General features: G+C 36.3%; 1 pseudogene; it reads right to left on the bottom strand.

The window, feature by feature from the left end:
• Positions 1–22857: 22857 nt before the first annotated feature.
• LOC110258603 lies at positions 22858–23791 on the bottom strand (annotated as a pseudogene).
• Positions 23792–24189: the final 398 nt, after the last annotated feature.

Genomic DNA, 24189 nt, shown 5'->3' with positions numbered 1-24189 from the left:
TCTTAGGAAATTAATTAAAGATGATGGTGATGAATAATTTTGGATATATGTAGTGGTGAATGTAATAAATGCCACTGAATTGTACACTTAAAATGGCTAAAATGGCAAGTTTTATGTTATATATTGTAAGCTTTGCCACAAAATAAAAAAAAGACTCTAGTAGAGCCATGGATTCCACATCTTAAAAGTAAATGAGATTTATTAGACTGGTCTGAACAAATATTCTATAATATATTATTTATTTCAGGACATCATATCACAATCTAGATTAAAGCACAGATGGTATTGAAAGTTCCAAACTGGGTATTATTTAAGAAATAGTTCAAAAAAAATTTGTGGTTATCCTAGAGGAAACAAAGCTATTCTACAAATAATTCGAGTACTGTCATGTAGAAAGAGGAACAGACATTCTCTGTTCTGTTCTACAAAGTATAAGTAGATCTAATTCATTTATATATTCATTGATCTATCTATTCATTCCACAAAATAGATCTGCTTGGTAAAGCCATGGGTCATTGCTTTAAAAACTAATACCCAGAAAATTTTTTAAATGGGCAGGTTAAGTCTAAATACCACTGAACACCTAAGAGAAGATGATCTAAGAAGAAGCCCTCTCATGAATCACTGACTCATAAATTATCTGATAATGGCTGATGTAAGGAAATCCATTAATCAAGTTGGAGAATGCTTTATTTGAAAGCAAAGGTTTGACCAAAATAATCTTCTTTAATTGTATTGAAATTAAAATTAAAAAATAAAATTAAAAATAATAAAATTAAAATGTGGCAGTTCTACATTCAATTATCTGTTTTCCTTTATGATTTTGATGATAGATAAGAAGTTCTTACAGTCTTTACACTTTCTCTGAATTTCTTTAAACCTTTATAAAGAGCAGCCAAAACTGTTTTATTCCTCAAGTTGTAAATCAAAGGGTTCAACTCAGGTGCCACCACAGCATAGAACAGAGTATCCATCTTCTCCTCTTCCACTAAGGAGGCTGACCATGGCCCCAGATAGGTGAAGATTATAGTTTCAAAGCACATGGAAACAGAGTGAGGTGGGAGGCACATGTCCCAAAGTCTTTATTTTGTTCATGAGTAGAATGAATGGACAGAATGTGGCAATTATATGACCATAGGAGAACATAACTAGGGAATAGAGAAGCATAATCACCAAAAGTCCTGAGATGGCCACCATGACCTTGTTGAAGTATGTGTCCATGCAGGCTAGTCATAACACTGCTAGGGGCTCACAGGCAAAGTGATTAATAGGGAGCTGAAAGGTGATAATTATTTCCATCAGTGAATTTATGAAACCATCTACTAGGCATCTGGAAGCCAACTCCAGGCACAGTCATCCATGCAAGATAACCCTGTAGTGCAGGGGGTGGCCCACTGCCACATAGCAGTAATAAGACATGGCTCCAAGCAGGAAGAACTCAGACCCACCCAATGCCAGGAATGCATAGGGCTAGAGCACACAGCTGTGAAATGGGAACGACTTCTACACTGAGAGCAGGTGGGTCAGCATTTGTGGAGCAATACTTCTGTATTGCAAAGATCCACAAGAGATAAAACACTAAGAAAGAACTACATGGGTGAATGAAGCCTGCTGTCCAGTCCAATCAGAAGAATAATGAGGAAATTTCCCACCATAGTCGCCAAGTACATGGGCAAGATCAAGACAAAGAGGGAGATCTGATTGCCCCAGTCACTGGACAACCCCAGCAGGATGAACTCACACATCCATTACTGTTTTATTTCACTGCTGCATGAATTTCTGAGGACCAAACTAAAGATGTAAAAATAGCAAATCGTGCAAACTTAGGATTGGAAAGTGTATTTTAGAACACACTTAGAACCCACCTTCCTGAACTTAAATTTCTCCTAGAACTCCTAGAACAGCCAAATCCTCATCCAAACTCTGCTTGAACATATCCATAGATGAAGAACAGAATTGGACCAAGTTGGGAAGCTAGAAATCAAGGAGAAGAGAAGTTACATTCTTGAAATTCAATGTATTAGAACATATTTTTTTCTCCCACACTTCTGCTCTTAAAAGAAGGATGGAAATTAATGAAGTATTTAGAATTAAAATCCTCAACTTAGTAGTTATTATAGGGGTAATTCTTGACTTTCTGATAAGAAAGTTTTTAGTCCACACAAAACATCTTTTTCTGAATTCTGAATGATGGTCAGTATCATTTAATTTATTTTTGTGTACTGTGTTTCCTCTTTGGATATCTCAGACACAACACTACACACCACTCCTCAGTGGAACATACCCATGAAATCTGGAATGTCTTAAGTAATATTATCACACTTCTTATTACTAAGTGATTTTGAATTTATTTTCTGTAATTTGTCCTTTTAATTTGGGAGTGTCAGGTGGAAGGTCTCCTCTCCACCTTCCTCACACTAGTGCCCCACTTGGCCAAGAACAACCCAGGATGGCCAACTTCAAGGATCAGGTATTGAATGAAGAAAAGGTATACATAGACACTAAAACTTATGTTTTATGTCCCCCAATGGGAATTTAATGTGTTTAATGATGTCATGTTATTACTTATTAAGTGTTTTATCAAGGAAGGTACAATTCATCAATTTCTCAGTATAACAGTGATCATTCCTCACCAGTGAAAGTAAAAGGATAGAAAATCAGGTCTTAGGGAACATGATGACAGAGGCAGATGTAGTTTTTTTGATTCAAAACCAAAATTTTCTTTTATGTTTTATCACTTAAAGAAAGACACAAGTAGTCCATAACTTTAAAAGTACACAGATGGGTGTTTGAGGTCTCTGAGACAACCCTGTAACAACACGAGAAAGATCCACACAAAAGATCATTATACCAATGTCTTCTATACTATTCATACTATATAACTATAGAGTGACAGAAAGTTACAATTACATTTATTGAAAGTTCTCAGTTTGGACCTAAAAATATTTAGAGCGATTGCTACAGATCATACCACTTTTAACACAGAGGGCTGGAGGACTTAATATTATAGTTTATTATCATATGTTTAGCCATAAAATATTCAGGGTTTTGTATTGTTTTGTATAATGTCCAAAATTTCAAGGAATTTAATAAAAATGCTTTCAGGAACTGACTATTACACAGAAATTAGTGGAAGTGTTCAAACAATGACAGATACCACATTCAGAATTCCCTGAAAGTGTTCGGTCACTTACACCAAAATTGATTGGAGCAGGATACTCAGCTGCAGCATTTGCAAAGAAAGGCACAATGTTTAAAGATAATAAGTAAGATTATTCCCCAAGATAAGATAAAGAATTGAAAATCTTGATGACAAATAGTTTACAAAAGAATGATATTTTTCTAGAATGTTCAAAATTAATAGCTTGTTCAGCCTCATGACTACACACAAACAACTTGATCTTATTTATCATGTATTCACTTCTTTGCAATGCTATTCTGCATTATACATATTCATACATCAATTTATTTTTGTTTGGCTACATTTTACATTGGAATAAAAAATATTATCATTATACTGGTTGGAAATTTTCCTAGCCATGAAAGCCCTTATAAAATTGTGGACTGGTAGTGTACAGTGCTTTCCTATCCCTATGTAAATAGACTTCTGGTGTTCTGATGCTTTGTATATATTTTCCACACTAAAAAAGACAGCTAATGAAATACCCATCCATCCTTCCCCATACAAGCACTTCATTCCCAGCCTACAGCTCCCTAAGCTTTCAGTTTTCAGAACAGTTGGATCAAGGCAGTCATTACATCTATTGTGATAGGCAAGGGAGTTTTCTGGAAAGTTTGTTATAACTACTGTATATATCTAAGTATTACTTTCAAATCTAAATATTTGAACTCTGTTTTCTCCACATATAAGTGTTTGCACTTTTTATTTTCTCCTTCCCTTCTAATATCATGATAGCTATTGATGGCTACATGTGTGTTCAGGGTAGTTAGGGGTGGTGAAATATTCTCATAATTAATTGGTTGTCCTCCATATCTGTGGTTCCATGTATTAGTGGATCCTTGTAGTTCAAACCCACATTGTTAAAGTGTCAACTATATATGTGAGTGCATACATTATTTTTTCAAAAATTGCTAACACAGATATTAAAGAAATGAAGTTTTTTGTGTTTAATGTTTTCTGATAGGATTTAATTAATAAACAATACAACTATATAAATTACAAACAATACCAAAAAATACAAAAGTGGGATACTTTTTTTCAAGAAGTATTTCTATTGTGACCTGTTCTTGAAAGGAATACCATTGACTTGTCCTACATTGTATGCTAAGTCCTGTCTTCCAGGGCTCAAATGGAACTGTGATGCTGCAACTTTTTCAGGTTTTTCAGACAGTATGTGTACATAGGTGGTGTGGATGTGAAGGTGATGGTTAATGATAGATTCATTTACATCATTAACCAAGACTTAAAGAAATGACCATTTAAAAAATCAAATAAACAATGAAAAAGTGTTTTTCTATCTATTTCCAAAATATATATACAAAAAAATAGAGAGTATTTGTGCTTAAAGCCACATTGTTTTTGCTCAGTAACTAAGTCAGGTTTATTTCCAAGTGACACATTGCTTGCAGGCAATTTTGGTGCTTTCAGTAAAATATAGTTGATATTTTAGAAAAGTGATGTGCAAAGTCAAACTTGAACCTGCTTTTTGGTAAAATTGGTTCAAATAACTTACCAAGTCAATTGCCCTGTGAATAATTGAATAGTCCAGTTCAGTTTTAGAAAATCTTTTTGGTCTCATCTATTATTTTGGAGGAAGATGACAGGAGGAAAACAAACAAGCTCCTGAAACACTTCTCCCTGGCCAGAATGCAAAAATACACTGGGATGGGAAAAATGGTAAGAGAGGAAATAACCATAATTACAGTTGTTTTTACATTGAGTTGATATAAACACTTTTTTTGCTGAACAGTTACTCTGTACTGGGCTTATATTAAATACTTTAAATAAATAATATATAATATAATATAATATAATATAATATAATATAATATAATATAGTGTAGTATAGTATAATATAATATAATATAATATAAATCTTCACAAAAACACTCTGAACTTTCACTTATTTTCTCCATTTTACAGGTGGGAAAAGAGGTGAAGTGACTACAGTGGAGGAGTCAGCAGGGAAACAGGATTATCTGATAACCTGGGATACATCCATTACGCTGCTCATGGCCTTGTGTGTACCACAGCAATCATCATTTTTTAAAGGCTTTGGATTCACCTAACAGGGAATTAGGAAACACATCAAGAATACTAATTGATTTCTGACTTTTGATTCCATCTACTTCAAAGTCGTGTTGGACCAGAATAAGTCCCTCCCACTCATCTGTGAATTTTAAGTCTGGCCTTCGAGCCCCATCAGCAACATGAGGAGAAAAACAGCACACCTCCTTCCCATTAAGGTTCTGTCCTTGCAGTATGTGAGTAACTGGCCTCTGTTATAAACTTGAGAAGGTGATCATGCTTCTACTCTGTGTCTGATATGGTAATGAACACATCTCACAGTGGATCCATGGCAAGAAGTCCTTTATTCCCCTTTCAAGAAAAAATTAAGGGCTCTGATTATAGAAAATAAAACAAAATTGATCTAACAGAAGAAATGGAAATATCCAGTGCTTATGTTTAAAAATAAGCCTTCAAAAGAAGATTTGAACCTAAGGATAATTTTGTCTAGCCAAAAAGAATAACCCTAACAAGTATGAGGTGAGGCTGATGGAGGGCCCTGGATGGAGGCTATGTCTTACCTTGTTGGGAAGATTTATCCTTCTGAGTTCTCCCTCATGGAGAACTTGGAGTCTATTCTCTGTAGTGGTGAGTGCTTATAAATAGTGCCAAAACATCCCCCACTGTTTGTGTAAACGGTTACCTTCACACTTACGTAAAAATGGGTTTCCAGGTCACTTGGCAAATCACACCAAAGGCAGATGTAATATGTTAAGTGGCCATCTAGTTAAGACAAAATCATTACACAAACGGAGAAGAGAGCCCATAATTCTCTCCACTGTCATGGAAACACTTTCCATAGTGTCCCCTTTGGAATCTCATGTATAAACACATTCCTACACAAGATGTTCAAAAACTTTTTTTCAAATTTGCTTGGCTGTACACTAACAAACAATTTGAATGTCAAGATTTTTTAGGATAAATTTCTGCAAGAAGACAACTATATTAAGCCACCATACTCTTAGTCTTGAAGAATACAGGAGAGGCCATGGATTGCAGGAAACTGGTTTCATAATTGATATTGCTAAGTAAGTTTTGAAGAAAGACTGAAAATGCCTGACTTACATCTAGAAAATGGAGGAAGCCATCCTATGCCTTGGAAAGATTGCAGGGCTGGGAAAGTTGTGGAATTTGTAGCAAATTCAGTTTGAACAAGTAACTCTCTATAACTTTATTGATAACATCTCAGGGGGGCAAATTATCTTTGGATTATTAGATTTCTTTTATTTTCCCTCCCCCTCTGTCTGGTCAGTTTTACATATAATGCCCTAGCCTATATTTCAATTGTGCAAGTGAAAGTTTTTTTCCTTATCCTCACAGTTTGAGAAGGAGCACAGCAACCTTTGCTTTCTTTAGGTAAGTATGGCTGAGTTTTCAGTCATATCACCTTGGTATGGTGGGGATTTTTATCCAACTTTATGACAATAAAGATTAATTAATAACTTCCTAGATTTCAATTCATCTTTTGAGAAATAGCTCCTGGGCCAGGCAACTCAGGGGACCAAGGTATGCTCTGTGATACACTGTCTAATATGAGCATGGGCAGGTAGACTTTAATTACAATTCCTAGACAGGTGTTGCTTATTATTGGGTTGTTCTCCAGGTTTAGAACTCTACCAGCACATCTGGTAACCTTATACATTTCTCTTTTCTCTTCATTTTAAGGAAGAAGACCTTCCACACCCTAGTTTGTACTTAGGGATTTTTAGTGTTCAGAACATTTAATAAAAGTACAGCCATCTTCTGTGAAAAACTCTATTGAGGATGTTAAACATTGCACAGGAGTATCTCTAGTCTCCATTTCTCTTTCATGGGAGGGGAGATTTCCACTGTGTGCCTTGTCTATGTGAGAGTAACCAGTTACTCTCATCCTCTTCTCAGCTGCTTTGTATTTCCCTGGAAAAAGGCCTATTCTGGGAGCTTGTGACAATAGCATCTTCTCCCAACCAGTAGTCTGAATGCACTTTCTTAGCAGAATAGACAATCTGCTGATGGAGCTCTGCCTAGGTGAGCATTGGAGTCAAAAGGAGAAGGGTAATAGAGTCCAGGTTAACTCTGGACTTGGAAAATATAGTAAAAGAGGGGGGGAGGGAACTGTTCTATGACTTCCCAAATGTTACTGGATTTTCAAATAAAATGTTGTGTTTATTTATTGTCCATTTTATGTTGTGGATTTATTGTCATATTTCTTATTCTTTGACCATTATTTAGTTTGGATCTAAGATTGAATGAACATAAACTCACTTGTAAAATGTACTTCTTTACCTTTAGACATTAGGAGTTAATGTTTCATGACATTTCTTTTTCCTGTTAATGTACTTTATTTGTCCCAATATAACTTATCAGTAGTACATGCTTCCCTAAAACTGATTTAAAATTATACAATTATGTTACACTTAATTCATAAAGCAAAAGTTTTTTTTAATAGCTGTGTTTTGATTTATTGTTGTGTGTCTATTTCTATATCAATACCACAGTTTTTGTTTGTTTTGTTTTTGTATTTTCAGGGCCACACTTACAGCATATGGATGTTCCCAGGTGAGGGGTTCTAATCAGCCTAAACCACAGCTAAAGCAATGTGGGAACCAAGCCATGTCTGTGACCTACACCATGATTCATGGCAACTGAACCCACATCCTCATGGATACTAGTCAGATTCATTACCACTGAGCCACAGCTTATTTTATTTAAGGCAGTATTGGAAGTCCTTGTCACAGCAGTTGAGACAAAAAGGAGAGACAAAAGCCATACAAAATGGAATAAAGAGGTAAAATCGTCACTATTTACAGATGACGTGATATTACATATAGCAAAGACTTAAGATTACACCATTCAACTATTAATACTAATAAATGAAATTCAGTAAAGTTGAAGGATGCAAAGTAAAATATACAGAAATCCATTGCATTTCTATATACTAATAAATAACTATCGTAAAGAGATTTTTTTTGTCTTTTTGCCATTTCTAGGGCCACTCCTGTGGCATATGGAAGTTCTCAGGATAGGGGTCTAATCAGAGCTGTAGCTGCTGGCTTATACCAGAGCCACAGCAATGTGGGATCCAAGCTGCATCTGTAACCTACACCACAGCTCACAGAAATGCCAGATCCTTAACCCACTGAGCAAGGCCAGGGATCGAACCCACAACGTCATGGTTTCTAGTCAGATTCATTAACTACTGAGTAAAAATGGGAACTCCATAAAGAGAAATCTTAAAACAATCACTTTACAATTGCATCAAAATAATAAAACACCTAGGAATAAATTTACCAAAAAAGGAGAAAACCTTATACTCATAAAATTATATGACATTGATGAAAGAAACTGAAGATGAAATATATGCTGTGCTCTGAATTAGAAGAATAATGTTAAAATGTGTACACAATAAAAAATATACAGATTCTATACAATCCTTTTCAAAATACACATGGCATTTTTCATACAACTAAAGCAAATAATCCTAAATTTTCTATAGAACCACAAAAGAATCTAAACAGCCAAAGTAATCATAATAAATAGGAACAATGTTGTAGGTATCAGGCTCCCTGATTTCAAACAATACTACAAAGCTATAGTAAACAAAAGAGTATGTTGACTTGTTAATGATGGCCATTCTGATCAGAGTGAGATGGTACTTCAACATAGTTTGATTTGCATTTTTCTAGTATTTTGTGATGTTGAGCACTTTTTCATGTGCCTGCTGGCCATCTGTAGTCTTCTTTGGAAAAACGTCTATTTATGTCTTCTGCTTATTTTTCAAATTATTTTCTTAATTAAAAAAATTTTTGTCTTTTTAGGGCTAGACCCATGGCATATGGAGATTTCCAGACTAGGTGTTTAATTGGAATTGTAGCTATAGCTTATGCCACAGCCACAGCAATGTGAGATCTGAGCTATGTCGGCAATCTACACCACAGTTCATGATGAAGCTGGATCCTTGACTCACTGATCAAACCTGCATCCTCATTGTTTATCCATTCCAAAGGCAACAGTTTGCATCTATTAGTCAGATTCTTTTCTGCTGAGTCATTATGGGAACTCTGTGGATTTTTTTTCATTAATTGGTATTACTTGTATGTACATATTGGAGATTAGGCCCTTGTCTTTTGCATGGGTTTGCAAAAATATTCTCCCATTCTGTTCATGGTCTTTTCTTTTTTTAATTGTTTACCATTGCTCTGCAAAAGTTTTGAGTTTAATTAGATCTCATTGGTTTACATTTGTCTTTATTATCATTATTCTAGGAGCAATCAAGATGTTGCTATGATTTATGTCACTGAGCATTCTGCCTAGGTTTTCCTCTAGCAGTTTTAAAGTAGGTGGCCTTATACTTAGGTCTTCAATTGATTTTGTGTTTATTTTTGTGTATGGTGTTAGAGAATGTTCTAGTTGCATTCATTCTCTTTCTTTTTTTAGGCCCACATCTGTGGAGGTGCCAAGGCTAGGGGTCTAATTGGAGCTAGAGCTGCCGGCCTACGCCACAGCCAAGCAATGCCATATCTGAGCCATGTCTGCAACCTCACCACAGTTCATGGCAACAATGGATCCTTAACCCACTGAAAGAGGCCAAATATCAAATCAGCAACCTCATCATTCCTAGTCATATTTATTTCCTCTGTGCCATGATGGAAAATCCTCTAGTTTCATTCTTTTACATATAATTTCCCTGTTTTCCCATAACCATTTTTTTAAATGATTTTCATTTTTTTCCATCAAAGCTGGTTACAGTGTTCTGTCAATTTTATACTGTACAGCAAGGTGAACTAGTCACACATACATATATACATTCTTTTTCTCACATTATCTTGCTCCATCATAAGTGACTAGATATAGTTCCCAATGCTATAGAGTGAGATCTCATTGTTTATCCATTCCAAAGGCAACAGTTTGCATCTATTAACCCCAAATACCCAGTCCATTACACTCCCTCTTTTTTATGTTGAGTAGTATATTCCATTGTGTATGTATACCACATCTTAATCCATTCATCTATTGATGTGCATTTAGGTTGTTTCCACATCTTGGCTATTGTGAATAGTGCTGAAATGAACATGTGGATGCATGTGTCTTTTTAAAGGAAAGTATGTCCGGATATATTCCCAAGAGTGGGATTGCAGGATCATAGTGTAGTTCTACATATATTTTTCTAAAGTACCACCATACTGTTTTCCATAGTGGTTGCACCAACTTACATTCCCAAACAACAGGAGGGTTCCCTTTCTCCACACCCTCTCCAACATTTTATGTGTGGACTTCTTAATGATGGCCATTCTGACTGGTATGAGGTGGTACCTCAGAGTAGTTTTGATTTTCATTTCTCTAATAATCAGGGATGTTGAGCATTGTTTCATGTGCTTTTTGGCCATCTGTATATCTTTGGAGAAATATCTGTTCAGGTATTTTGTGCTTTTTCCATTGGCTTGTCTTTTTTTGCTGTTGAGTTGAATGAGTTGTTTGCGTATTTTAGAGATTAAGCTTTTGTAAGTTGTATTCTTTGAAACTATTTTCTCCCATTCTGTAAGATGTATTTTTTTATGGTTTCCTTTGCTGTGCAAAAGCTTGTCAGTTTGATTAGGTCCCATTGGTTTATTTTTGCTTTTGTTTCTGTTGGCTTTGGAGACTGACCTGAGAAAACATTTGTATAGTTGATGTCAGAGAATGTTTGCCTATGTTCTCTTCTAGGAGTTTGATCATGTCTTATGTTATGTTTAGGTCTTTATGCCATTTTGATTTTTTTTTTGCATGGTGTGAGGGTGTGTTCCAGTTTCATTGATTTACATGTGGCTGTCCAGTTTTCCCAGCACTGCTTGTTGAAAAGACTGTCTTTTCCCCATTTTATATTCTTGTATATTTTGTCAAAGATTAATTGACCATAAGTTTCTGGGTTTATTTCTGGATTCTCTGTTCTGTTCCATTGGTCTCTATGTCTGTTTTGGTACAAGTACCACAGTGTCTTGATTACTGTGGCAATGTAATATTGCCTGAAGCCTGGGAGAATTATCCCTCCTGCTTCTTTTTGTTTATCAGGATTGCTTTGGCAATTCTGGGTGTTTCATGGTTCCATATAAATTTTTGGATTGTTCGTTCTAGTTCTGCGAAAACTGTTATGGGTAATTAGATAGGAATTGCATCGAATCTTAGATTGCTTTGGGTAGTATGGCCATTTTTGCAATTTAGTTTTTCCAACCCAAGAGCATGAAAGATCTTTCCATTTCTTTATATCTTCTTTAATTTCCTCGATTAATGTTTTATAGTTCTCAACATATTAATCTTTCACTTCCTTGGTCAAGTTTATTCACAGGGATTTAATTTTTTTGGTACAATTGTAAAGATGTAGCATTTTTTTATTCCTTTTCTAATATTTCATTATTAGTATTCAGTAATGTGACTGATTTCTGAATGTTAATCTTTTATCCTGCTACTTTGCTGAAGTTGTTGATCAGTTTTTAATAGTTTTTGGGTTAAGTCCTTAGGGTTTTCTATATATATACTAACATGTCATGTGCATAGAGTGACAATTTTACCTCTTCTCTTCCAATTTGGGTAATATTTATATGTTTTTTTCTTATTGCTCTGGCTAGGACTTCCAATATTTTGTTCAATAAAAGTGATGAGATTGGGCATCACTCTCATCACTTTTATTGGGCATCTGTCTTGCTCCAGATTTTAGTGGGAATATTTTCACCTTTTCTCCATTGAATATTATGTTTGTGGTGGGTTTGTCATAAATGGCTTTTATTATGTTTCCTCTATATCCATTTTGGTTAAAGTTTTTATAATGAATGGATGTTGGACTTTGTAAAATGCCTTTTCTGAATCTATAGAGATGATCATGTTTTCTTTAGTTAATCTGGTGTATGCTGTAGATTGATTTGTGTATGCTGAACCATCTTTGTGAACCTGGGATGAATACCACTTGGTTGTGCTGTGTGATCTTTTATATATTGATAGATTCAATTGGCTAAAATTGTGTTTAGATTTTTGGGGTCAATTTTCATTAAAGATATTGGCCTATAATTTTCTTTTTTTTGGTAATTACTTTGTCTAGTTTTGATATTAGGGTGATGTTGGCATCATATAATGTCATTGAGAGTGTTCCTTCTTCAACTTTTTGGAAAAGTTTAAGGATGATGGAAATATGTTCCTCTTTGTATGTTTGGTAGAATTCACCTGTGAAGCCATCTGGTCCTGCACTGTCATTTGTAGGGAGTGTTTTTATTACATATTCAATTTCATTTCTAGTGATCTGTCTGTTCTATTGATATATTTATTCTTGGTTCAGTTTTGGCAGGCTGTAAGTCTCTAGCAAGTTGTCCACTTCTTCTACATTGTCAAATTCGTTGGCATACAATTGTTCATAGTCTTCTCTTATTTTTTATTTCTGCAGTTTCTGTGTGATTTCTCCGTTTTCATTTTTTATTTTATTTATTTGAGTTATTTGTCTCCTCTTCTTGGTGAGTCTGGCCAGAGGTTTGTCAATTTTGTTTACCTTTTCAAAGAACCAGCTCTTGGTTTTATTGATTTTTATATTGTTTTTTGAATATATATTTTATTGATTTCCTCTTTGATCTTTATGATTTCCTTCCTTCTGCTGACTTCAGGTTTTATTTGTTTTTCTTTTTCTAAATCATTTAGGTGGTGGGTTAAGTTGTTGATTTGAGATTTTTATTCTTTTTTGAGGCAGGACTAGATCACTATGAATTTCCCTCTAAGCACTGATTTTGTGGAAACTAATAGATTTTGTTTGTGATTTTGTGTGTGTGTGTGTGTGTGTGTGTGTGTGTCTTTTTTGTCCTTTTAGGGCCACACTCATGGCATATGGACCTTCCCAGGCTAGGGATCTAATTGGAGCTGTTGCCACCAGCCTATGCCAGAGCCACAGCAATGCCAAATGTGCACCATATCTGCAACCTACACCAAAGCTCATGGCAGTGCCAGATCCTTAACCCAGTGAACGAGGCCAGGGATTGAACCCTCAACCTTGTAGGTATCCAATAGGTTTTGAATGGTTGTGTCTTCATTATCATTTGTCTCAAGGTGTTATTTAATTTCTGCTTGATTTCCACATTGATACATTGGTTTTTAGTTGCATGTTTTTTAGTCTCCTTGTAGTTAGCTTTTTCTCATTTCTTTTTCTGTGGTTCATTTTTGGTTTCATGCCCCTGTAGTCAGAGATGGTACTTGAAATAATTTCTATACTCCTAAATTTGTTGAGGTTAGCTTTGTGCCCCAGTATGTGATCAATCCTTGAGAATGTTCCATGTGCACTTGAGAACAATGTATATTCTGATTTTTTTTATGTAATGTCCGGAAAATGTTGAATAAGTCTAAGTATTCTATTGTGTCCTTTAGGATCTCTGTTGCCTTATTGATTTTCTGTCTAGAGGACCTATCCATTGATGTGAGTGTGGTATTAAAATCTCCTACTATTTTTGGATCCCCATCAGTTTCTCCATTTATGTCTGTTAGTATTTGTTGTAGGTATCTGAATGTTCCTATTAGGGGCATTTATATTGATGACTGTAATAACCTCTTCTTGAATGGGTTCTTTAACCATTAAATAGTGTCCTTCTTTGTCCTTCTTTATGGCCTTCATTTTAAATTCTATTTTGTCTGATATGAGTACTGCAACTTCTGATTTCCTCTCTTGTCCATTGGCATGAAATATCTTTACCCATCTACTCACTTTCAATATATATGTGTCATTTGCCCTAAAGTGAGTCTCGTGTAGATAGCAGATTTTAGGTTTTTGCTTTTTTATCTACTCTACCACTCTGTGTCATTTCATTGGAGTTTTATTCCATTGAAACTTAAGGTAATTATTGATAAATATGTATTTATTGCCATATTAAACCTTGTTTTCCAATTGGTTCTATGTTTCTCCATTCTTCCTTTATTTTTTTTTTTTGGTTGGATGATTTCCATTAATTTTATGCTCCTGTTTGTGAATGTAATGTTTGTTTTTGATTTTTGATTGCCCTGTTTTTTAGGTATGTTAACGTCTTCTGTATCTGCTTGCTTTAGTCTGATAATCACATAGTTTCAAACATATTATTAAAAAAGTCTAGATTTTCTTTGTTTCCTTCCCCACATTATATGATTTGAAGCCTTTTAAAAATATATTCATGTTTTTCCTTTCAGTGTTCCTTGTGCTTATCATCATTTTTACATTTTTTTCACTTTTAGATGTGTATTCTGGCTTATTTAAGTGATTGCTTTCCAATTGCAGTTTCCTCCATCCTATTTCTTCTTACTTCTTTTTCTATTTGGAGAAGCCCTTTCAGTCTTTCTTTTAGAATGGGTTTAGTATTGCTGTACTCTTTTAGCTTTTGTTCATTTGAGAAATTCTTTATTTCCCCTTCTATGTTAAATATATTCTTGCCAGATAGAGTATTCTAGGCTGCAAATTATTTCCTTTAAGAGCTTTGAATATATGCTGTCACTCTATTCTAGCCTGTAGTGTTTCTGTAGAGAAATCAGCCAATAGCCTATGGGGATTCCCTTATAATTAATGCTTTGTGTTTCTCCTGATGCCTTTGGAAACCTCTCTTTAACTTTTGAGACATTTTTATTATAATATGTCTTAGTGTGGGCCTATTTGCGTTCAATTTATTTGGGGCCCTCAGTGCTTGATAACAGTTTCCTTTATATTTGGGAAGTTTTCAGACATAATTTCTTCAAATATAGTTTCAATCCTCTTTTCTTTTTCTTCTCTGTCTGGAATTCCTATTATGCATAGATTAGTCCACTTTATATTATCTCACAGATGTCTTATATTGCTTTTGAGTTTTTTCATTTGTTTTTCAGTCTGATGTCTTGATTAGATGATTTCCATTATTCTCCCTTATGTCACTAATTCATTCCTCTGCATTATTCATTCTGCTCTTCAGTGCCTTTAGCTAAGTTTGCATCTCTGCAAATGCATTTTCTAATTTTTTTATATTCTTCCTAATATTTTCTAGTTCCTTTCTAAAGGAATCTGCATTTTTGTTCATATCTGCTCTTAATTCCTTGATAATCTGCCTTAATCCCTTCAGTATTTTCACTATCTCTGTTTTGAACTCAGTGTATTTCAGATTGCAGTGTTCTTTTTTATTTTTGCTGTTTCAGGTGAATTCTCCTGTTCTTTTAACCGGGAATGGTTCTTAAGCTTCCTCATCTTGCTTATGTTTTTCTTTTTCTGTGTGTTTAGGGAAGCCAAACTATAGTCTTGGAGGGCTGCTTCTATGCAGGAGCATCCCTTTGTGTTTTGTGGGGGTGACTACGTATTTTTGGCATGGGAGTTTGAATATTTTCTGTCTCTTTCTTGGGTGTGAACAGACTGTTATCCCAGGGTGCTGAGTGTGTTTCCAGGGAGAAGTGACAATGGGTAAGGGTAATCATCAGTTCCTGGTTGCTGTTATCTTAACAACAGCAAGGACCTGCAGGAAGGTGGCACAGGATGCTCCTAATTGTAGGGCCCTGGGAAGTGGTAATGAGCCTAGGAAGATTTACAAGGTGCTTAGAACATTTGACAGTGGCAGCATCAGGTTGTGTGATTTCCTAGGGCAGTGAGAACAGCAATAGGTAGTGTTTAATTGCACTGCCCTCCTCTAAGGTGATTGGAGCCCAATTTGTTCCTATGTAGGGACCTGTAATGGTAGAAGACCACACCCACCTCTGGAGTCAGTGATAACTCTGGTGGTTTTCCCCAAGCACTTGCAGACCATGCAAGAAACACCCCATCTCACTTAGCCCACACAGGAGGTGCTGCACAGACTGCTTCTAGTTGAGGGATCCTCAGAAGTGACAGAGATCAAGTGTGTTGGCACTGCCCAGAGCATTCAGCTGTGGCAAAAACAAGGCCATTGTGCTCCCAGGGGTGAATGAGCCACAACAGATGGTGTTCAGTTACAATGCCCTCCTCTCTGGTACCCTTGAGATGACTGATGCCACAGCAGTGCCTGTTCAAGACCCCTAGTGGTGGCAGGCCACACCCCCTCTGGAGTCAGAGATAACTGATGGTTTGCCCCTGCCATGTATAGACCATGCGAGGTGTTGCACCAGCTGTTCCTATTTGTAGGTCCCTGGGAAGGGACAGTGACCAAGTGTCTGGGAACTTCCCAGAGAGTTGGCAGTGGCAGCATCAGGATGGGTATGCACCCAGGGGAGCAAGAGCAACATCAGCTGATGTTCTATCACAATGGTGGTGTGGTGCCTTCTGAGGTGGTTGGGGCTGAAAGTGGTTCTTGCTCTGGTATCCCCAGTGGCTGTGGGCCACATCCACCTCTAGGTCAGAGATAACTGCAGTGGTTTGTCCCCACCACATACAGACCACACAAGAAGCACCCCATCCTGCTTAGCCCATGCAGGAGGTGCTGCACCAGCTGCTCCTAGTTGTAGGGTCTTGAGAAGGGACAGTAATCAAGCATCTGCATGCCACCTAGAGTGTTTGGCAGTGGCAGCTGCAGGACAAGTATGTTCACAGGGGGTTGAGAGCAATAACATGTGTTGTTTTGTTGCAGTGACCTCCCTTTTATTTTTTTTCCAATCCCTGAGGTGACTGTGGCCACAGGTGGAGCCCACTAACAGGCCCCCAGTGGTGGCAGGCCATGTCTCCCTCTGGTCTCCAAGAAGACCACCACATTCTGTCCTTGCCACCTGTAGATCACTCAAGAGGCACCTCATTAGGTCCCCACTGCCCTTAGCCCCCCACTTCCCTTAGCCCACACAAGAGATTCCTGGCCACCTGTAGCCTGCACAAGAAGTGCCTGGTCTCTCATAGCCTGAGCAAGTGACTTATTGCCACCCACAGCCTGCACCAGAGGCACCCAAACCTTTGAGAGCCTCTGAGTGGGTGCACAGGGTGATTCCTATGGCAGTATACCCCTCCTCCTCTCACCATCTCGAACAATGGCTCCTTGCTTCTCCTGCAGGCCCAGACTTTCCCCAGGTTCCCTCTGCCACTGCATTCCACTCCCCAGCCTGAAGCACACTGCTCCCCTGCCCATCACAAGCCACTCCATAAACCCCTTAGGCTGTCCCCAAACAGCCAAACTTAGTTTTCTCTCCAGTAATGACCTCTGGATCCTAAAAATCAGGGCCCAGCCCCTGCCCAAGCATCTCAGGCTGTGGAGTCTGGGCCAGTGGTTCAGATGATCTGTGTGGCTCTCACACTTCTTTTCCCTCCTCAGTCCAGCTGCTGCACTTTTCTCAGTGACTTTGAGGTCCCTCCATCTTGGCTGATCTCCTGGTTGTTTAGGTGGCTTCCCAGGGTGTAGGTTCCTTTTCTTCTTCACAGCTCCCTCTAAGGAATGCTAGTCCTATCCTGATGCCTTTTCTCTCTCTCTCCTTTTCTTTTATTCTACAAAGTTATGTCCAGAGTTTCTTGCCATTTTTGGAGATTTAAGTTCTACTGCAAGTGTTCAATAGATGTTCCGTGTAAGTCATTTTACATGCAGATGTGTGTTTTTTTTATGTGTTTGTGAGAGAAGGTGAGAGTGATGTCTTACTCTTCTGCCATCTTGATCCACTTCTGAAGGGATTGTCATAACTAGTTTGAGTACTCGGACATGTTTTCTCATATTTGTTACCAGTAAGAAAAATCTCTCCAGAATCCAAACAAAAATTTATTTTTTTAAACATTAAAAACTCATGAAAAGTCTTGTTTCTATCCAAGATGGAGAAATGGCATTAAATTTACCCTCCCACCTCCCACATATGTAGATCAGGATACTATATATTAAAATACCATTTTCACGTCATTGAATATTGGCAACAAAGGACAATGATCCATGAGATATAGGAAAGAAATTCCATCTTAACACCAATCAAAATTAAGGTTGAGATTCTATATTAAAATCAGTCAAAGTATATTTCAGAGCAAAGAACCCTACCAGGGATAAACAAAGGCATTTCATATTAGTAAATGATTCAATTCATTAAGATTATTATCATAAATATTGAAGTGCTTTATATCAGTGTTTCAAAACATATGAAGCAAAACTGCTGGAAATGCAAGTAGAAATAAGCAAATAGATATGTTGATACTTCTCAATCATTGATAGAACAAGTAGAAAGCAGGGAATACTAAGGAAATTGTAAGGAAATAGAAAACTTGGACAGCTCTATCCACCTTGACCTAATTGATGTTTACAGAATACTTCAATCAATAATAACAGAAAACAATTCTTTTTGCAAGTATGTAGTGAACATTTACAAAGACAGAACATATATTATGGGTGATAAAATAAGTTTCCATATATAAAACTTGGCCATAAAAAAGAAAAAAATAATGCCATTTTTTTCATTCAGCAATGTGGATGAACCTAGAGATTATAAGTAAACAAAAGATAAGTGGATCCTTATAAAAATGATACAAAATACTTTATTTACAAAACAGATACAAACTCCAAGTTTTTGAAATTAAATTTAGAATTACCAAACCATTGAGTGGGAAGGGATATATTGGGAGGATAGGATTAACACACACACACACACATATAATAGGTAACTAACAAGGATTTCTTATATAATGCAGGGAGCTTTACTCAAAGTTCTGAATAATCTATGAGGGGTGAATAATGGATATATGTATATGTATAACTGATCTACATCTAAACATGACACTAATACAACATTATATATCAACTCTACACCAATAAAAATTTTTAAAAAGAAAAAAATTCATGAATCTAAACAACTTTTCAAAAATATGTTAATGCATCATAACTCTAACAGAGGGTTTGACATCTCTGAGACTTCTGTTCGACCTGGCAGACAAGTCAGAACTTTGTTTCTCACATAGTGTTTATCCAGGGCCTCCAAGGGTCAATTTTTCCACCTCCTGGAGGAAATCCACAAACGATAGAATAGAACAAGGCCCAAAGAGAGAAGCAAAGGCAAGAGGTAGGAAGAAAGAGAAAGAAAAAGAGAAAAAACTTCAAAATAAAATTATGGACTCTAGATTCAGTTATTCATGATAACACTTCGTCACTATATTCCACTGTTAATATACTTAATTTATTTAGGTGTTTATTTTGCTTACATAACTTTGTTTTCAGTTTTATCAATTGGAATTCTAATGGTCCTAAATACAAAAGAAACACTATGGCTCTACGGGTTTTTCACATTCTCCACTGAAAACAGATCCACACACAGTAGACTCTAAGTGTCAAAACACCCTATAGTACCCCCAAGGGCATGTCCTTGAGATTTAGGAATACTTAGATTCTGAGCTCAAATTTTTCTTCTTTCCAATGTGGATAATAATATCTATATTTTGAGGAGAGGCATTAATATAAGCTTATAGGATTTAGGAGGCCTTTTAGTTGAAAATTTGTAACTGTACTGCAGATCTAACTAATACTGCTCTGCTCTTTCAGATTTTTATGAATCTGACTTAAATCCTATATGTATACAACTGATTTGAATTCTAATGCCCTCTACAAAATGTTGTCTCCCAAAAAGTAAAAAAACGTGTGAAACAATACTACTGTGCTATAGAACCCCACAAAACAGTCATTAATTTAAAAAATACATAGAATGGGTGATTGTTTTAGGTGGACTAGCTAGTTGGTGTAAAACATATGCCAGGGAGGGTAACTCTATTAGAAGATAATAGCTAACAATGATCTAATGATTTTTACTTATCATCCATTTTACTAAGGAGCTTATTATTCTTCATAAGATATGAAAAAGAAAGCTGATTCTTAGGTTTCTTATCCTGCTATACTTAAATGAGGAAAATGGAGAAAGCTACAAGAAGTCAGGAAATAGTCTGCAGGCAGTGATGAGACATTTTCTATGAGGTAGGGAAAAAAACTCCTCATGATATTGAGGATCAGATTGTACTGAGAGAACATAACCCAAAGTTGGACTGAAAGGACCAAAAAACTACAACACTTGACAAAATACACAACCACTTAGTATTGTACACCTATATTTTATAAGATAGGCTTAGATCTCAAAATTCTGGATGTTAGCAGAATGAATGTGTGAGCACCTGATGGTCCCAGATGTCAGGATAAAGGACAGTACCAAATGAAAATTCACCTTGTATATAAGGGACTATGTTCCTCAAATACCTAATTGTCACTATAGTTAAACACTGCTGGGACTAATAAGTAAAACGAATTATTCAATTAGTACTCTTCAGATATCTAAGATGATGCTCAATGTGTGACTTACCTCCTCCACTGACCCATTAAATTTTAGGCCACTGAACCTAGATGACATTCAGAAATGAGATACTTTCTGAAATGCAAACTGAAGGGAGAATCACTTCATCTTCTCTTAAAAGCTTTCACTATTATAACATCAGCCTACCTGAAGGAAAAATTTCCTTCTACTTTTGAATTCCAGAGCTTCTCTGGGCATACCTTGTGTTATAATTTTGCATTTTTGTCATACTTCCCCAATAATGATGTAGCAACCTACAGTCCACAGGCCAAATTTGGCCAACCACCTGTTTTTGAATAGTCCAAAGAATGATTTTTAATATTTTGCAAAGATTGGAAAAAGCAAAAGAAAAATAATGTTTTATTTTTAATAAAATATAGTTGATTTACAATGTTGTGTCAGTTTCTACTCTACAGCAAATTGATCCAGTCGTGTGCATATATATATATATACATATATATACACTTTTTCATATTATCTTCCAATATGTTCTATCACAATAGATATGATGTGAAAATTACATAAAATTCAAATTTCATTGTCTATAAATTAAGATTTATTGACACTAGTAATAGTCACTCTTTTATATATTATCTGGGGCTAGTTTAGTGCTGCGATGACAGAGTTAAGTAGCTGCGATGTAGCCTGTATGGCCCACGAAGCCTAAAATATTTTCTATCTGGTCTATTTACAGAAAAAAATCCTAACCCCTGCTCTAGAATGCCATAAATTTCATGAGGTAGTTGCCCTATTGAAACACAATCTTATCCAACCATGAGTACATCAGTGTCTTTAATGATGTCAATGCCCAAAAATAGTCATCTGAAATTTTATTTTAGAGTAAGTTAAGCATAAAGATAAAGTTGGTCATATTATAGGAAAATTTTACCACTGTGATCTTGTAATTGAGATACTAAGATGAAATTCAGAGATACTTCAGGCAGACAGTGGTGTCCACAGGTAAAGGGGCACATTTGTCTATATCCCATGTGGACTGTCAGCCTTCACCATCCTTTTAGCTCACTCTTGCACCTCTTCCTCTGAATTGTTAGCCTTGGTAACTCCATCTTCTTTCACATGGAAAATAGAGGCCAGTGGAAACCCTTCAATCTTCCATCATCAGCTCCCAAAGGCAAATCAACAAAAAGCTAATCAGTTGACTTTATAAAAAGACAAAAAATTAGTGTCCCTATTTTAGACTCTTTGAAGAGAGGGAGAATACCAACTATTGTCATGTTCCTCATTTCCTTCCTTTATCAATCTCTTGTTTCATCATTTATTGCCCTTCTTTTACCTTGTTTAATTTTACCCTCAGAATCAGGGTGCACTAATGCAATATGCTGGTTCTCTAGATTTACAAAGGTTAAGTAGGGCTGTGTGTGTGTGTGTATGTGTGTGTGTGTGTGTGTGTGTGTGTGTGTGTGTAAAAAGAAAGAACAAGAAGGCTCTTAATGTAGAGACTTGAGAGGAATATCTGCATTATAGACAGACCTATCCTGATAACCCAAATCCATATTAAATCTGTATTATCTTTCATTGGCTTACCTAAGGAAACAGCTCTCCTTGGGTTATCTATGTCTTAATATTATATCTGATTATCTCCTTTTGGCTTATTTTGTTCCCAAAGATTTGGAGAATAGAAAAATTTGCAGAATTTTCAGAAATTAGACAATTTTAACTTTTGAAACAGTACCCAATATAAATTCAATACTTTTCTTCTAAAATTATTCATATGTTATTTAGCAATAACTTAATTTCATATTTTCTTTAAACAATAATGTCATTGTGTACAAACAACCCTTGGTTATATCCTTATCAGGATAAAATGAGAATTTTAGTGGATGTTGCTCCACTCAAATATTTGCGTTAATCAGAGTCTGTATATCCACACGAAGTAGATCCTGCACACACACACACACACACACACACACACATAATCAGATTGATAGCAATGCTCTCCTTAGAATAGTGACTCATAGAGTTAATGGATGTGACAACATATATGCCACATATTATTTTAAGCAAATATTCAAATATGAAAATACATTCTGTTTCCAATGGAAATACAATAGCCTCTTAAAATGTGGATAAATTAAACCAGTGTTCCAAGGCACAATCCATAAATAGGTACATGATTACAAATAATATGAAAATGAGAAATAAAGGACATTTTCCTCAATTTCTCTCCAGCATATGAATGGATATAGAGTGATGCTGGGAGGTTCTATTACAGCAGTTCTGAAATCCACTGCACAAGCTGCTGTGACATAAAAATTCCTCACAGCCTATACCTCAAACCCAACCTCTCAGCCTCCTACTTAACATCATATGCACACATTGTGTCATCTCCTCCTCATTGCCAGGGCAATGCATTTGATGCCTGTCATATTTGAGTTGGAAGCAAAAACACACAGTAAAAATTATTTTCTCTAAGTGATGCTCTTGATTCATCAAGTTGCCAGTTTTGATGTTAATCCAGGTAATTTCCCCAGTAGTTTCTTCCAGGCCCCCTTAACCTACTTATTCTTTAAACTATAAATCATGGGATTCAGCATAGAAGTAAAAATGACACATAAGAGAGGGATCAACTTCTGAAGGACAGATGGTGGCATGTGTTTGGATGTAAGTGAGAATGGCCATGCCATAGAACAGGACAATCCCTGTGAGGTGTGAGGCACAGGTGTGGAAGGCTTTCTTCCTCTCCTCTGTGGACTGGATCATCAGGATGGTGGAGATGATCTGGATGTAGGACAAGAGGACCAAGGAGAAAGGTGTCATCAGCAGGACAATGCTAGAAACCATGATTGCAACCTTGTTGGAGAAGGAGTCCATACTAGGCAGCCTGACTACTGCTAGGGTTTTGCAGGCTATATGATAAATATATTTGTTTATTCACATGGGCAACTGAAAGGTGATGACAGTCTGCATGAGAGAGTTGACAGAGCCACTGACCCAGGATGTGATGACCAACCTGGTAAAGAGCCCTCTTTTCACAATGACTGAGTAACTTAGGGGGTCACACACAGCCACTTAGTGGTCATATGCAATCACTGCCAGTAGGGAAAACTCAATCCCACCAAGGCACAAGGAGAAAAACAACTGGGCTGCACAGCTTACATCTGGGATCCCTTTATGTTCTGCAAGAAAATTCACCAGTAATGGAGGAACAGTGCTTGTGGCATGAAACATCAACAAAGGAGATATTGGTGAGAAAGAAATACATGGGAGTGTGTAGTTGGCTGTCCAGTCTGATCAGAAGACCAATGAGGATAAATAAAACCAGTGTTCCAAGAACAGGACAAGAAGAGAGACCTGAGAGTCCCAGTCACTGGAAAGGCCAAGGAGAATAAACTCTTTATCCCATATCTGGTTATCTGTTCCCATTTTAAAAACAGATGATTATTAATCTGTAGATAGAGTCAGAAGTAATAGAAGCTATTGAATCACAGAAACATAAAAATAACTTTAACCAATGTATACTATATACATTTGGCCTGCCTTAGTCAGATATTTCAGATAATATATAGGCCGAGATGACAGGGTTTGTACCAATACACATTATATCTACTCTGTATCAGAGACTGTCTGATGCCTTTATAAGAACCTGATATGGTCTCTGGGAGATCCAGTTAAAGCCTGAAGATAACATAGTGAAATTTTTGGAGCTCTACATCTTTACCAATTTACCTCAGATTTAACAGGTAAATAATGAGGAAAGACCTGGTTGGAAAAGTAAAACAAAAAGATGAAACCTACCTTGTATATGTCAACTAGACCCATCA

This window comes from Sus scrofa, unplaced genomic scaffold (assembly GCF_000003025.6).
Source record: "Sus scrofa isolate TJ Tabasco breed Duroc unplaced genomic scaffold, Sscrofa11.1 Contig2507, whole genome shotgun sequence".
Taxonomy (NCBI): domain Eukaryota; kingdom Metazoa; phylum Chordata; class Mammalia; order Artiodactyla; family Suidae; genus Sus; species Sus scrofa.
This window is presented reverse-complemented; position numbering and strand designations above follow the sequence as displayed.